Source organism: Elephantulus edwardii, unplaced genomic scaffold, assembly GCF_000299155.1.
Source record: "Elephantulus edwardii isolate Elephantulus edwardi_28Jun2011 unplaced genomic scaffold, EleEdw1.0 scaffold00150, whole genome shotgun sequence".
NCBI classification, from domain to species: domain Eukaryota; kingdom Metazoa; phylum Chordata; class Mammalia; order Macroscelidea; family Macroscelididae; genus Elephantulus; species Elephantulus edwardii.
The window spans coordinates 6,053,891-6,066,318 of record NW_006399900.1 but is presented as its reverse complement, the minus strand read 5'-3'; the positions used below and the strand labels follow the sequence as shown (position 1 = coordinate 6,066,318).

The following is a 12,428-nucleotide window of genomic DNA, read 5'->3' as shown; positions in this document are numbered from 1 at the left end:
ATACAATGAAATGCAAAAAGCTAAAAAGAAAATAAAAAAGAAGAACACACTTTTTCTTAAGCTGTAATAAATGACAAAATATTCAAGTCACAACCTGCAAGACTGAGAGCAAAATATTGACTAATTCAGGAAGCATGAAGGATCCAATGCCTGAAGAAGTCTTTAGTCAATGCTCAATCATTCCAAGAGGTAGCATAGGTGATGAAGAATCATACGAATCATGTTGTCAATGAAGGAATGTGTGAAATACAGTGTATGAGTGAAAGACAATGTATATGAATGAAACAAAATATATACGAATTTTTACTACAAACCAATATGAAATGAAAATTTTTAAAAAAGAATCATGTTCTTGTGATGGTGAATAATGCTGCTATGAATATTGATGTACAAATTTCAGTTTGTGCCTCAGTTCTCATAGTCTCAGGTTATATTCCAAGTAGTGGAATAGCTGGGTCATATGGAATTTCTATGTCCACTTTTCTAAGGACGTGCCAAACTGGCTTCCAGAATAGTTGCACCATTTTACAATCCCACCAACCATTGTTCCTTTCTCGCCAACACCCTATCCAGCATCTATTAATTGCTGCCCTGTTAAACTTTGTCACTGTTACTGGAATGTGATGGTACCTTATTGTGGTTTTGATATGCATCTCTCTTAGTGTTAGTGATTTGGAGCATTTCATCATGAGTCTGTTGCCATTTGAATATCTTCCTCTGTGAAAATTCTTTCCATATCTTTTGCCCATTTTGTAATTGGGTTATCAGTTTCTTTCTTGCGGAGGCCCAGGAGTATTCCGCAAACTTATAAGACTCTTATCTGAGATGGTATTACCAAATATTTGTTCTCCTACATCAACTCTCCACCTTTCCACGCATGATGTCCTTTTTTAAGGACTGGCTTCTCCTAATAAGAAGCCCAAACCAACCATTGTTGTTGTTGTTCTGACCCATAGCTGACCCTCCATTGATTTTCAGAGGCAGTTAATTGCATGGGAGAAGACTGCCCATCTTTCTCCTGCAAAGCAACTGGTGGCCTTGAACTACCTGCCTTTGGTATTGTAGCACAGCTTCTTGCTTCTAGGCCACCAGAGCTCAATCTGACGCAATGACATAGCAATGATATTCGTGGTAGCCAAATAATTTCTAAATGCAGCTTGAATGCGTGGCAATTCTCTGTCAATGTGTTATTCTAACCCATTTTCATAATCTTCACCAATATTTTACTTGAATGTGATGTAAATGATATTTTTGATAAGTTCTACATTCTGTTACATCACCTTTTTTGGAGAATGGAACAAATATGGATCTCTTCCAGTCAGGTAAGAAAGGTGTTCAAACAAAAATGTGTATATTGTTAATTGGTATCACACTCAAATAAAAGATCAGTGAAGATAATATAAAAATAGCTAGATGTGGAAATTGGCAGGGAACTTGCAGATGTTTAAACTAAACTGAAATGAGGATATAAAATGGAGGACATAATTACTGTTGTTAGATGCATGTTGGCTGAAAGCTGAGAATATAAAAAAAGATGTTTACTTTTGTTTTATTAATTGTGCAAGTGTATTACACTACATGAATCATAACAAATTATTTGCCAATTATGAATAATGGAAATTCTATAATAGTTACTTGTACTCTTGTTTGAAAACTGTGCATAGACCAAGAAGTAGTTATTAGAACATAACAAAGTGTTTCAGTATGATCGAAAACCAGAAAATTTGCGAGTATCTTTCACTGTATTATTCTCATTCTCTCTCCTTTTCACTCTTTTTCATTGCTGTCGAGTAAGAACTGAATCATAGCTGACTACACAGTTTGTTTTTTGAGGCTGAAAATTGCATGGAAAAAGATTGGGATTGTTCTCCCTTAGAGCTGCTTGGAGATTCAAACCACCTGTCTTTGGGTTGGCAATGCAACTCTCCCACTTTTTTAAATCTATAGACTGAGCAAACAATCCAAAAAGCTAAATAATGTGCGCAAAAATGTGGTATCAAAATAGAGGAAGACCTATTAATCTGTGAGACACAAATGAGACCATTTTGCTTGCAGAAAAGAAAGAAGACTTGAAGCACTGACTAATGAATCTCCAAGATTCTAGCCTTCAGTATGCATTATACCGCAATCTAAAGAAAGCAAAACCACTCCCAGCTGGATGAAGATACAACATTATGATAAAGAGAGACAAACATACAGCTTTAAAGGGTTTAATTGTGATTGGATTCACAACCAATATCCATGGAAGCCGCAATCAAGAAATCACATGTTGTCTTGCACTGGGCTAATCTGGTACAAATTACCTCTTTTAAACGTTGAAAACCAAATCATACTCTGATAATAAAGGTACACTTTACCCAAGCCATTCCATTTTCAGTAAATAAAGGATACCAAAGGAGAATTTGCATTGTGGTTATGGAAAATATTGAATATGAAAACACTTAAAGCCAAAAGAGCAAAGGAAATGTATATTGGAGGAAGTGTATCCAGAATGCTCCTTAGAAGTTAAGACGCTGAAAATTGTTCTCACTTACTTTGGGTATGTTATCAAAAGAGTTCAGTCCCTGGAGAAGTTTATCATATTGCATAAAATAAATTTGAATTGATCCTTCTCAGGTTAGAACTAACTCATAATTGAGCCTCCTTTGCATTTCTGGGACTGTAAGTCACACTAGAGGAGACTGGTTATCTTTTTCCAAGGAGTAGCTTAGGGCATTTGAGTAGCCTATGGGTTAGCAGTCCAGCTCCCTTTAGACTATGCCAGAGCTCCCCTGGTAAAGGTCAACAAATAAAGAGGAAAACCTTGTATGAGATACACCGATACTAGAATGGCTACAGCAATCAACTCAAACAGCAGGGATCTTGAGGACGGTGCAAGTCGGAGTAACTACATGGCACCTAACAACAATTTCGATGGTATCAGGAATCTCCTACTTCTTTAATCTAGTTTAGAAAAATTTTGGAGACCATGTTTTTACCACCACCCTGGCCATTTCTTCAGCATCTCATGTCTCACACCTCTCCAGAAGACATATGGACCCATCTGTCACCTGGATCACAGCAGTGACCACTAATCAGCCTTTCTACCTCTGTCCATCACCCCTACTATTTGTTCTTAATCAACTGTTAGACAGATTGTTGACCGTTTATCTCCTTTGTTCAAAATCTTTAAAGAATTTTGTTTCTAGTGAAGTAAAAGCAAAGTCAGTGCTTGATCTGACCTACATGATCCAACTCTGTGCAACCCTTTTTATTCTCCTTGTTTGCTGTGATCAGAAAAAAGCGCTGGCCCCTTACTGTGTTTCAGGTATATCTTTGCAGTTATTGTTGCTATTTCCAAGACTGCTTTTCTCTAAGAGTATGTTAGCAAATATTCTAACCTTTTACAAGAGCTACAGAAATACAAGCACTCTTTAGTTACCTACATTCAACTTAATGATGACTTTTACTTGCTTTTAATATTTGTAAGTTTGCCCTCACTTTGAAAAATTGAGCCAAACCTTCCTTGAAACAAATTCCTTATCACAATTATTTAATTTACTGCAGATGCAGCTTTTGAATCATTGGAAAGCTTAAGGCATTTTCGTGCTCTCAAAAAATATTCTGGAAGCCAGTTTGGCACTTATTAAAAAAGCTGAACATAGAAATTCCATAGGGCCCAGCTATTCCACTACTTGGAATATACCCTGAGAATATGAGAACTGAGGCACAAATGGAGATTTGTACACCAATGTTCATAGCAGCATTATTCACCATCAAAGAACATGGAAACAGCCCAAATGTCCAACCCCAAACTAAAAGATTGAGAAATTATGCTACATACACACAATGGAATACTATGCAGTATATGCAGGAGCAATGATTTTCTAAATTATTACCTAACTTGAGAGGGACTGGAGAGAATTATGCTGAGTGAACTAACTCAGTCCCACAAGGATAAATAGTGTACAAAACTATTATTGTAGAATGAGTACAAGGATCCAAGAAGGGTGGGAGAGGATGGAAGCAGAGGGACGAGGATGTGCAGGAGGAGGAGGGGATTAATCATGGGGTTGTACAATTTGATGGGGGAGGCGGGTGAGAGAAAGGGAAATAATTTGTTCTTGAAAATAATGTATTCTAATTTTGTAAATTAACTAGTAGAAAATAAAAAAAAATCTCTAGCATTGAGTCAATTTCAATTTATGGTAACACTTCATTTGGTTTCTAAGACTATAAATCTTATCAGGAGATGGCCTCACTGTATTCCATACAATTGCTGGTGGATTTTTACTATACTTTAATTTTAAAGCCCAACACTTAACCTTCTGTACCACTAGGATTCCTCTTCTTGCACTTAAACCCAACCCAACCCACTGCTATTGGGTTAATTCCAACTAACAGTGGCTCTTCGTTAACTTTCCAAGCCGATGATATACCAATTGACATATTTCAGCTAACACATGCTGCTCTGGACGTGCTCACCATGTTGTGTCAAGAAATCTGGAGAAGAACCATTTGGCCAACTGACTGGAAGAGATCTATATTTATTCCAAACCCAAAGAAGGGTGAATCAACAGAGTATGGAAATTATAGAACAATATCATTGATTTCACATGCAAGCAAGATTGTACTGAAGATTATCCAAAAACGACTGGAACAGCACCATCAGCAGAGAACTGCCAGAAGTCCGGGCTGGGTTTAGAAGGGCTCATACTACTAGGGATATTGTAGCTGATGTTAGATGGATCTTAGCTGAAAGCAGGAAATACCAGAGGAATGTCTATCTGTGCTTCATTGACTATGCAAAGGTGTTTGACTGTGTGGATCATTACAAACTGTGGCTGACTCTGAGAAGAATGGCAATAGCAGAACACTTGATCATGCTAATGTGAAACCTATACTTGGACCAAGAGGCAGTCGTCAGAATGGAGCAAAGAAACACTGCATGGTTCAAAATTAGGAAGGGCATACCCCAGGGATGTGTCCTGTCTCCATACCTTTTCAATCTGCATGCAGAACAGATTATCTGGGAGGCTGGGCTCTATGAGGAGAAATGGGGCATCAGGATTGGAGGAAGATCTATCAACAATCTGCGTTATCCAGATGACACAACCTTGCTTGCTTCCTGAAACTGAGGAGGACCTGAAGCACTTGCTGCAGTGGGTGAAGGATTGTAGCCTCCAATATGGAATGAGGCTCAATGTCAAGAAGATTCTCACCACTGGGCCAATTGGAAGCATCAGGATGGGTGGTGAAGAGATTGAGATTGTACACAGCTTTAGTTTGCTTGGCTCCGCAGTCAACACTCTTGGTACCAGTAGCCAGGAAATTAAAAGGTGTATTGCCATTTCAAAGTCTGCTGTTAGGGACCTCTCCAAAGTTCTGAAGAGCAATGGTGTCTCTCTGGAGGCTAAGGTGCATCTGATACAGGCCATGGTCTTTGCAATCACTTGTTATGCATCAGAGAGTTGAACAATGACTCGGGAGGATAGAAAGAGAATTGATGCCTTTGAGCTGTGGTGCTGTAGGAGAGTATTGAGGGTATCATGGACTGCTAGGAAAACAAACAGATTCATCCTGGAGAGGATTAAACTGGGAGACTCCTGGAGGCAAGGATTCTGAGGCTTTGTTTAACATACTTTGGACATGTTGTAAGAAGCGACCTGTCTTTGGAGAGGGACATCATGCTTGGGAGGGTGGAGGGACAGCGCAGGAGGGGAAGGCCCTCTATGAGGTGGATTGATTTAGTGACTGGGGCAATCGGGATGGTTGTATCAGAGACAGTGTGCAGTGCGACTGGCACAGGACAGAGCAGAGTTTAAGGCTGTTGTACAAAGGGTCGCTATGAGTTGCAAGCGACTCGATGGCACATAACAACAACAACAATACATTTTTGAGGGTGGACACTATTCCTGTCTCCCTCGAAGCAGTTGGTGGATTAGAAATACAAAACTTCTGGTTGGAAGTACAGTATTTAGCATAGTACACCACCAGGGCTCTTTTCTTACATTAAAGGAGAGCTAAATAAAAACTGTGTGTGTCTTTTCTAAATTGCCTATGTATTCTTAAAGATACACTGATGGATTGCATTTGTAACACAGGGATGTCTTGTATCACCGTTTAATAAAACCTACCATAACCACTTAATTAAATATCCTAACTCAGTTTCACACACCACTCTTTAGCCTTTCTGATCCCTCATATATTCTTCTTTGGTTTCTTAATTCACTACACTTTTAATCTTTTAGTATATCATATAACTGATTTATTTTGCAAGACTGGTGAACTCACGTACTTTGAGTAGGTTGTTGAGAAAAGCTATTCCTTGGAAAAGCACATCATGTTTGAGATGGTGGAGGGTCAGCAAAGGAAAGGCAGTACCCCAGTGAAATGGAGACACAATGACTGTAACAATGGGCCCCGGTGTGTGAGAGATTATGAGGACAGCACAGGATTTTTCACAGAGTCACTATGTGTCATACCCCACAAGACCTAATTGCAATAATTTGTCTGTATACTCCAGAAGAGTAGTGACGTTTGCATTTTGTTTACTGATGTATTGCAAGTCCTGACACGTTCCTCCACTGCTAGGAAGTCAATTCCATCTCATAGCAACAGTGCAGGATGAGGTAGAGGTGCTGCACAGGATTTCCAAGGCTATCATTTGTTTTCAGAAGCCGACTGCTACAGCTTTCTCCTTTGGTTATCAAGAACTTAACCACTGTAGCACCATGATTCTTTTCCTTGATTCGCAAGATAAACGACAGCAATATTGTTTTAATGATTTAATACAGCTCATATTGCATCCACTTCTGAAATGGTTGCCTCCAGAAACTCTATGAACAGTGCTCAGGTCTTTCGTTCATAGGGACGCTATGAGTCATCTATGACTTGATGGCACCAAATAACAACAAACAATATTTACAGGAGGAAACAAAATTCAGTCATCAACCACTTTATAGCCAAATTCAGGTCCATGGGGAGTTACTCCACTAACCCAAAGGCAGTCTGAATCCACCTACACCTCCATGAGAAAAAGATCATCAATCTCCTCGAGTCTACTGTACAGCTTCAGAAACCCAATGCAAGGCAATGCAAGGTGGTTCTGACTCTATGGCAATGAGTGAATGAGTGAGATGTCAAATTACTTCAGAAATTCACTGGGTGTTTTTTTTTTTTCAATTTGAAATGTGAAAGATGAACAAATAGCTATATTCCCATGTTTGGTCTTTCTTTGACCTGTAGCTCTTTCTTCTACATGCTTGGTCTTGGAGGTGGAGGTAGAGGTAAGAAAAGCTCTCACTTATGCTCATAATATCCTCTGTCTTCTTTGGCTTATGCTTTACAGCCTTATCTTTATCCTAATCCAATATGAGAAGAGTTCTAGTTCTTGAAAATCTGTACTCTTCCTGCAGATGGATTGAAGAAGTCAATATTATTTATTTTTAAAATGATTGTAAAACCACAGATTTTGATGAATATGTAAAATTAAATAACAGTATAATAAATTGATAAGCAATTAGAAATTACAATAATTTTGTCATCCAAATTTTTTTAAATTACGTGAAGTAGATAAAACATGCTTTACATTGTTGTTGTGTTGTTATGTGTTCGTCAAGTAAGAACTAACTTGTAGCTGACCCTCCAGCATTTTTTCAGAGGCTGTAAATCACATGGGAGAAGACTGCCCATCTCTCTCTTGTGCAGTGATTGGTGGATTTGAACAGGGTGCTTGTGGTTTGAAGACATTTCTCTTTTCCTCTTTGAAAGGCAAAGGAATGCTGCATAGAACTGAGATACTTGTATAGAAATGAGATGCTAAAGTAACAATTTTTAAATAATCAAAATTGTTATATGAGACTAACATCTGTTCCTATCAAGCAGATTCTGGCTCATAGATCATGATGTATAGAAGAAATCTGTACTTTTCCAAATCCGTCAGTCTTTATAGGAGCACACTGCCTTCCTGTCTCTGCAGAGTAGTTGGTGTGTTCAAATGACCAACCCTTTGTTAGCTGTTTAATTGTTAATTATTGAATGACAAGAGCTCCTTTGTATGAGACTCAAATATAAAAAGGTCAACGTTATTGCTGTTGAGTAGGAACCAGTTCACAGTGGACTGCTCAGAGGCTGTCAATCACATGGGAGAAGATTGCCCATAATTCTCCTGTGCAGATGTTGATGGCTTGGAAACAGCATCTTTGGGTTAGTAGTGCCATTCCTTGTGGACTATGACACCAGAGCTATAAGAGAATAGCAAAGATAAATGCTGTTGTCAAGATAAGCATCTATGAAGACATTTCCAAAGAGACCAAACTTATAGCATTTTCCAAGATCACCTTCTCAATTTTGTTCTGAAAACAATTCTAAGTTTATTTTCAGCATCTCTAGAAAATGTGAAAAATGGTCCCAATGGTCTAACTCATTCATCACTTTTGCAATTAAGAAAATATGGTTTCTTCCTTTTTCGTAGTTATTCTTTAGAGGGAGTTACAAGGAGACTAAGATGAAACAGAAAGTCAGACCACAGTTTGGACCCAAATATGATGGATATGAAAGCATCACAGAGCATATCAAGAATCTAAATATAATTACTACGAAGGAAGTAGGGGAAATATTACCTTCCTGGGAAAAGTCTATTAAATCTAAGCCATTAAATAGCTCCTGCATGATCATGACAAACGTGAAAACCTTTCCCAAAACATTCAATATTTGGGCAAGGCCACCATATGCCACACTAATGAAACCTCTGTCCCCTGTGACCTAGACTAGCTCTGATTAATGAAAGGCATGCCATGAGTAATGCAAGTGATTGCATTGCTTAAGTTAGGATAGAGATAGGCCATGACTTGATTAGATTCTGAAACAAACATCTCCTCCGTTTGGGACTTGGCTGGCCACAGCACAACAGCCATCTGTTAAATAGGGGAATATTTTACTATGGAGCGTACCTTGCCTCAGCTTAGAATTTAACACCTGCCTCCATAGAGCTGCTGTTGAAACCACCTTACCACCTACCTACTTCAGTTTGAATAAAGAAAGTTAATTTATAAATGAGAATACAAACTTTAAAGAAAAGGAAGGTTTTCTAATCAAGAAACTGATACATAATAAAACTTATTAATATGTTTCTAGTCTTAGCCGTGACTTGCAGTTTTTAACAAGTATATATTCTTTACTGATAATCTCTCCTTTTATATATCATAAGGTAATTTATTTTAGGCAAGTTTGCAGTCAGGAAAATTAAACCCTGGAAAAATAAAAATTATATAAGTATGATACAATTAGAGAGGCTGGGGTCTCAGTCTGCAGATGTCTGTGATGGTGCGGATGAAATAATGAAGGGGAGTCCTCCTCTTGTTAATTTGGATGATGGATAAGAAAATAGCAAATGAGAATGAGGTGCACACAGCTTAAAGAACACAAGAAGACAGGAGAAATATCCATAGGAAGTAGAATCACCAAGATCTATAGGATCAATTACAGAGATTATGAGTTTATGAGAAGAAGTGGCAAAAGCAAAACAAAAGATGATAAGATTTAGGAACTAGGCCAGAGGCTTGGATATGGCATTCACCAAGATAGGAAACATTTGCAAAGGAACAGCATTTGTTAGGGGCAAAATTAGTCACAGGCTCTACAATAATGGTTCTATACAGTATTTGTTTTTATGAGACTGAGTTAGTTCATTCAGCATAATGCTCTCCAGTCCCTCCTATATTAGGTAATGATTTACAAAATCATTGCTCTTACGTGCTGCACAGTATTCCACTGTGTGAATGTACCATAATTTCTCAATCCATTCCGTTGTTGTTGGAAATTTGAGCTGTTTCCATCTTCTTGCTATGGTGAATAATCTTGCTATGAACATTGGTGTACAAATCTCTGTTTATGTCTCAATTCTCATTTTCTCAGAGTATATTCAAAGCAGTGGAATAGCTGAGTCATATGGAATCTCTATGTTCAGCTTTTTGAGAAAATGCTCAACTGCCTTCCAGAGTGGTTGTACCATTTTATAATCTCACCTACAATGTCTAAGAGTTCCTTTCTCACCACATCCTCTCCAACATTTATTGCTTGCTGCCCTGCTAAACTCTGCCACTGCTACTGGGGTAAAATGGTATCTCATTGTGGTTTTGATTTGCTTCTCTCTTTTTGCCAGTGATTTGGAGCATTTCTTCTTGTGTTTATTGACCGTCTGAATGTCCTTCTTTGTGAAAAGTCTTTCAATGTCCATTGCATTTTTTAAAAAAAATTTTTATATAATCTCTGTCATTGTCATCAAGTCCAAAATGCCTGAGTTGATTCTACAGTGGGTTTTCAGAAGCTGTAAATCACACAGGAGAAGATTGACTGTTTTCTCCCCTCAGAGCTACTTGTGGAATCCAACTCAACAGTCTTCAGGCAGCACAGCTCCCCATGGACTATGCCACCGGAGCTTCCTTTTTATAGAATGTTGGTAAGTGACTTCTAGTCAGAACCAACTCATACACAACTCCTTAGAGGGATTTCAAGAGATGCAAGTAATAGGGGGGAAAATCGTCCATCTTTCTCCACTGGAGCAGCCTGCAAATTAGAACTACAAGCCTAATTTCATTTCTTTTGATAACTTTTCTTAATTATAAAAATAAAATAAATAAATCTTATAAGGTTGCTTATTGCATTGAGTGAATCTGTTGTCAAAGTTTGTTTTTGTTGTTGTTGTTGTTGTTGTTTTTACTTTAAAGTGTTAAAGGGTGAGGACAGATAGAAGGCGGAGGTGTTTCTAACCCACGTCATGGTACTCCCAACTGCTTCATATGAATGTTAGAGTTGGGCAATGAATAAGGAAAATCAGAGAAGAATTGTTGCCATTGAATTGTGGTGTTGGTGAAGAGCATTACCCTTATCATAGATTGCCAAAACAATGAACAAATCCATCTTGGGGAAAACAAAAGTTGTAAAATCTTATCTGACATACTTTTGGCATGTTGTCAGAAGGGGCCATTCCTTGCAAAAGGACTTCCCACTTGGAAAAGTAAAGGGTTAGAGAGAGAGGAAGACCCTCAATAAGATTAAAGTTTCAACATCCTTATTTCTAAGGAAAAATTTTACTGTACTTCTTCCAAACTGGTAGGGTTTTTTGTTTGTTTATTTGTTTTTTGTTCTGTTTTGTTTGTTTGTTCTTTTGACAGTTGATTGTAGATTTATTGTTTTTTAACCCTCCATCATATTTCCAAAGCTTCTATCTTCATAGAAGAAAACTATGCATCCTTCTTCCATGCAGCAGACTTGTGGATTTGAATGACCAGTGTTTTCCTTAGTAACTCGTAACACACTGCATCACCAGGGATATATTAACATTTACGTAGGGAGATATGTATATGTGCACACGCTTGAATAAACCCAAATACATATGTCCATCTGACTCATAGCTAACCCTCCAGCAGGTTTTTAGAGGCAGTTAGTTGAATGAGAGGAGATTAACCATCTTTTCTGCTATTGAGCAGCTGGAGACTGGGCCACCTTGTCACTTACCATTTTACCACTTGGCCACTCTCTTACGTACATTAATATATGTGTGTAAGTTAATGGTTACCCATGGCAGACAGTGTTTGGTGGCGCTCCCCGATTAAAACAAGCTTGGAAGCAAGAGTGTGATAGCTTGCCTCCGGAAACCCTGTGAACCTGGAGAAAGGATGAAAAGTCACACAAGTAGAAGTGTTGAGGACTTTCGTTCATAGAGTCACTAAGAGTCGTCTACTACTCGATGGCACTTAACAAAAATAACAACAACAGCTCTTCCTAGGCCGGTGCTCAGCACGAACAAGGCCATGTTCAGTTCAAGCGTGAAGATTGTGAAGCCGAATGGAGAAAAGCCAGATGAATTCGAGTCTGGCATCTCTCAGGCTCTGCTTGAACTGGAGATGAACTCAGACCTAAAGGCTCAATTAAGGCAGCTGAATATAACAGTAGCTAAGGAAATTGAAGTTGGGGGTGGTCGGAAAGCTATTATAATCTTTGTTCCTGTTCCTCAACTGAAATCTTTCCAGAAAATCCAAGTCCGCTTAGTACGTGAACTGGAGAAAAAGTTCAGTGGAAAGCACGTTGTCTTTATTTCTCAGAGGAGAATTCTGCCTAAACCAACTCGGAAAAGCCGCACAAAAAAATAAACAAAAATGCCCCAGGAGGTTGAAACGTTCTCTGGTGTGTATAAGAAGCTCACAGGAAAGGATGTTAATTTTGAATTCCCAGAGTTTCAGTTATAAACAAAATGATTAAATAAAGGTATTGTTCAGAGAAAAAAAAGTAACAACATATCTAATATATATAAACATAGATTAATATATGTATATATGTAATATATACCCTCATATGTTAAATACTATGTTGTTGTTATATACTGTTGAGTTGCTTGCGACTTATAGCGACCCTATGTACAACTGCCCTAAACTCTGCTCTGTCCT

General features: G+C 38.2%; 1 pseudogene; it reads left to right on the top strand.

The window, feature by feature from the left end:
- Positions 1–11,795: 11,795 nt before the first annotated feature.
- On the top strand, positions 11,796–12,134 carry LOC102875707 (annotated as a pseudogene).
- Positions 12,135–12,428: the final 294 nt, after the last annotated feature.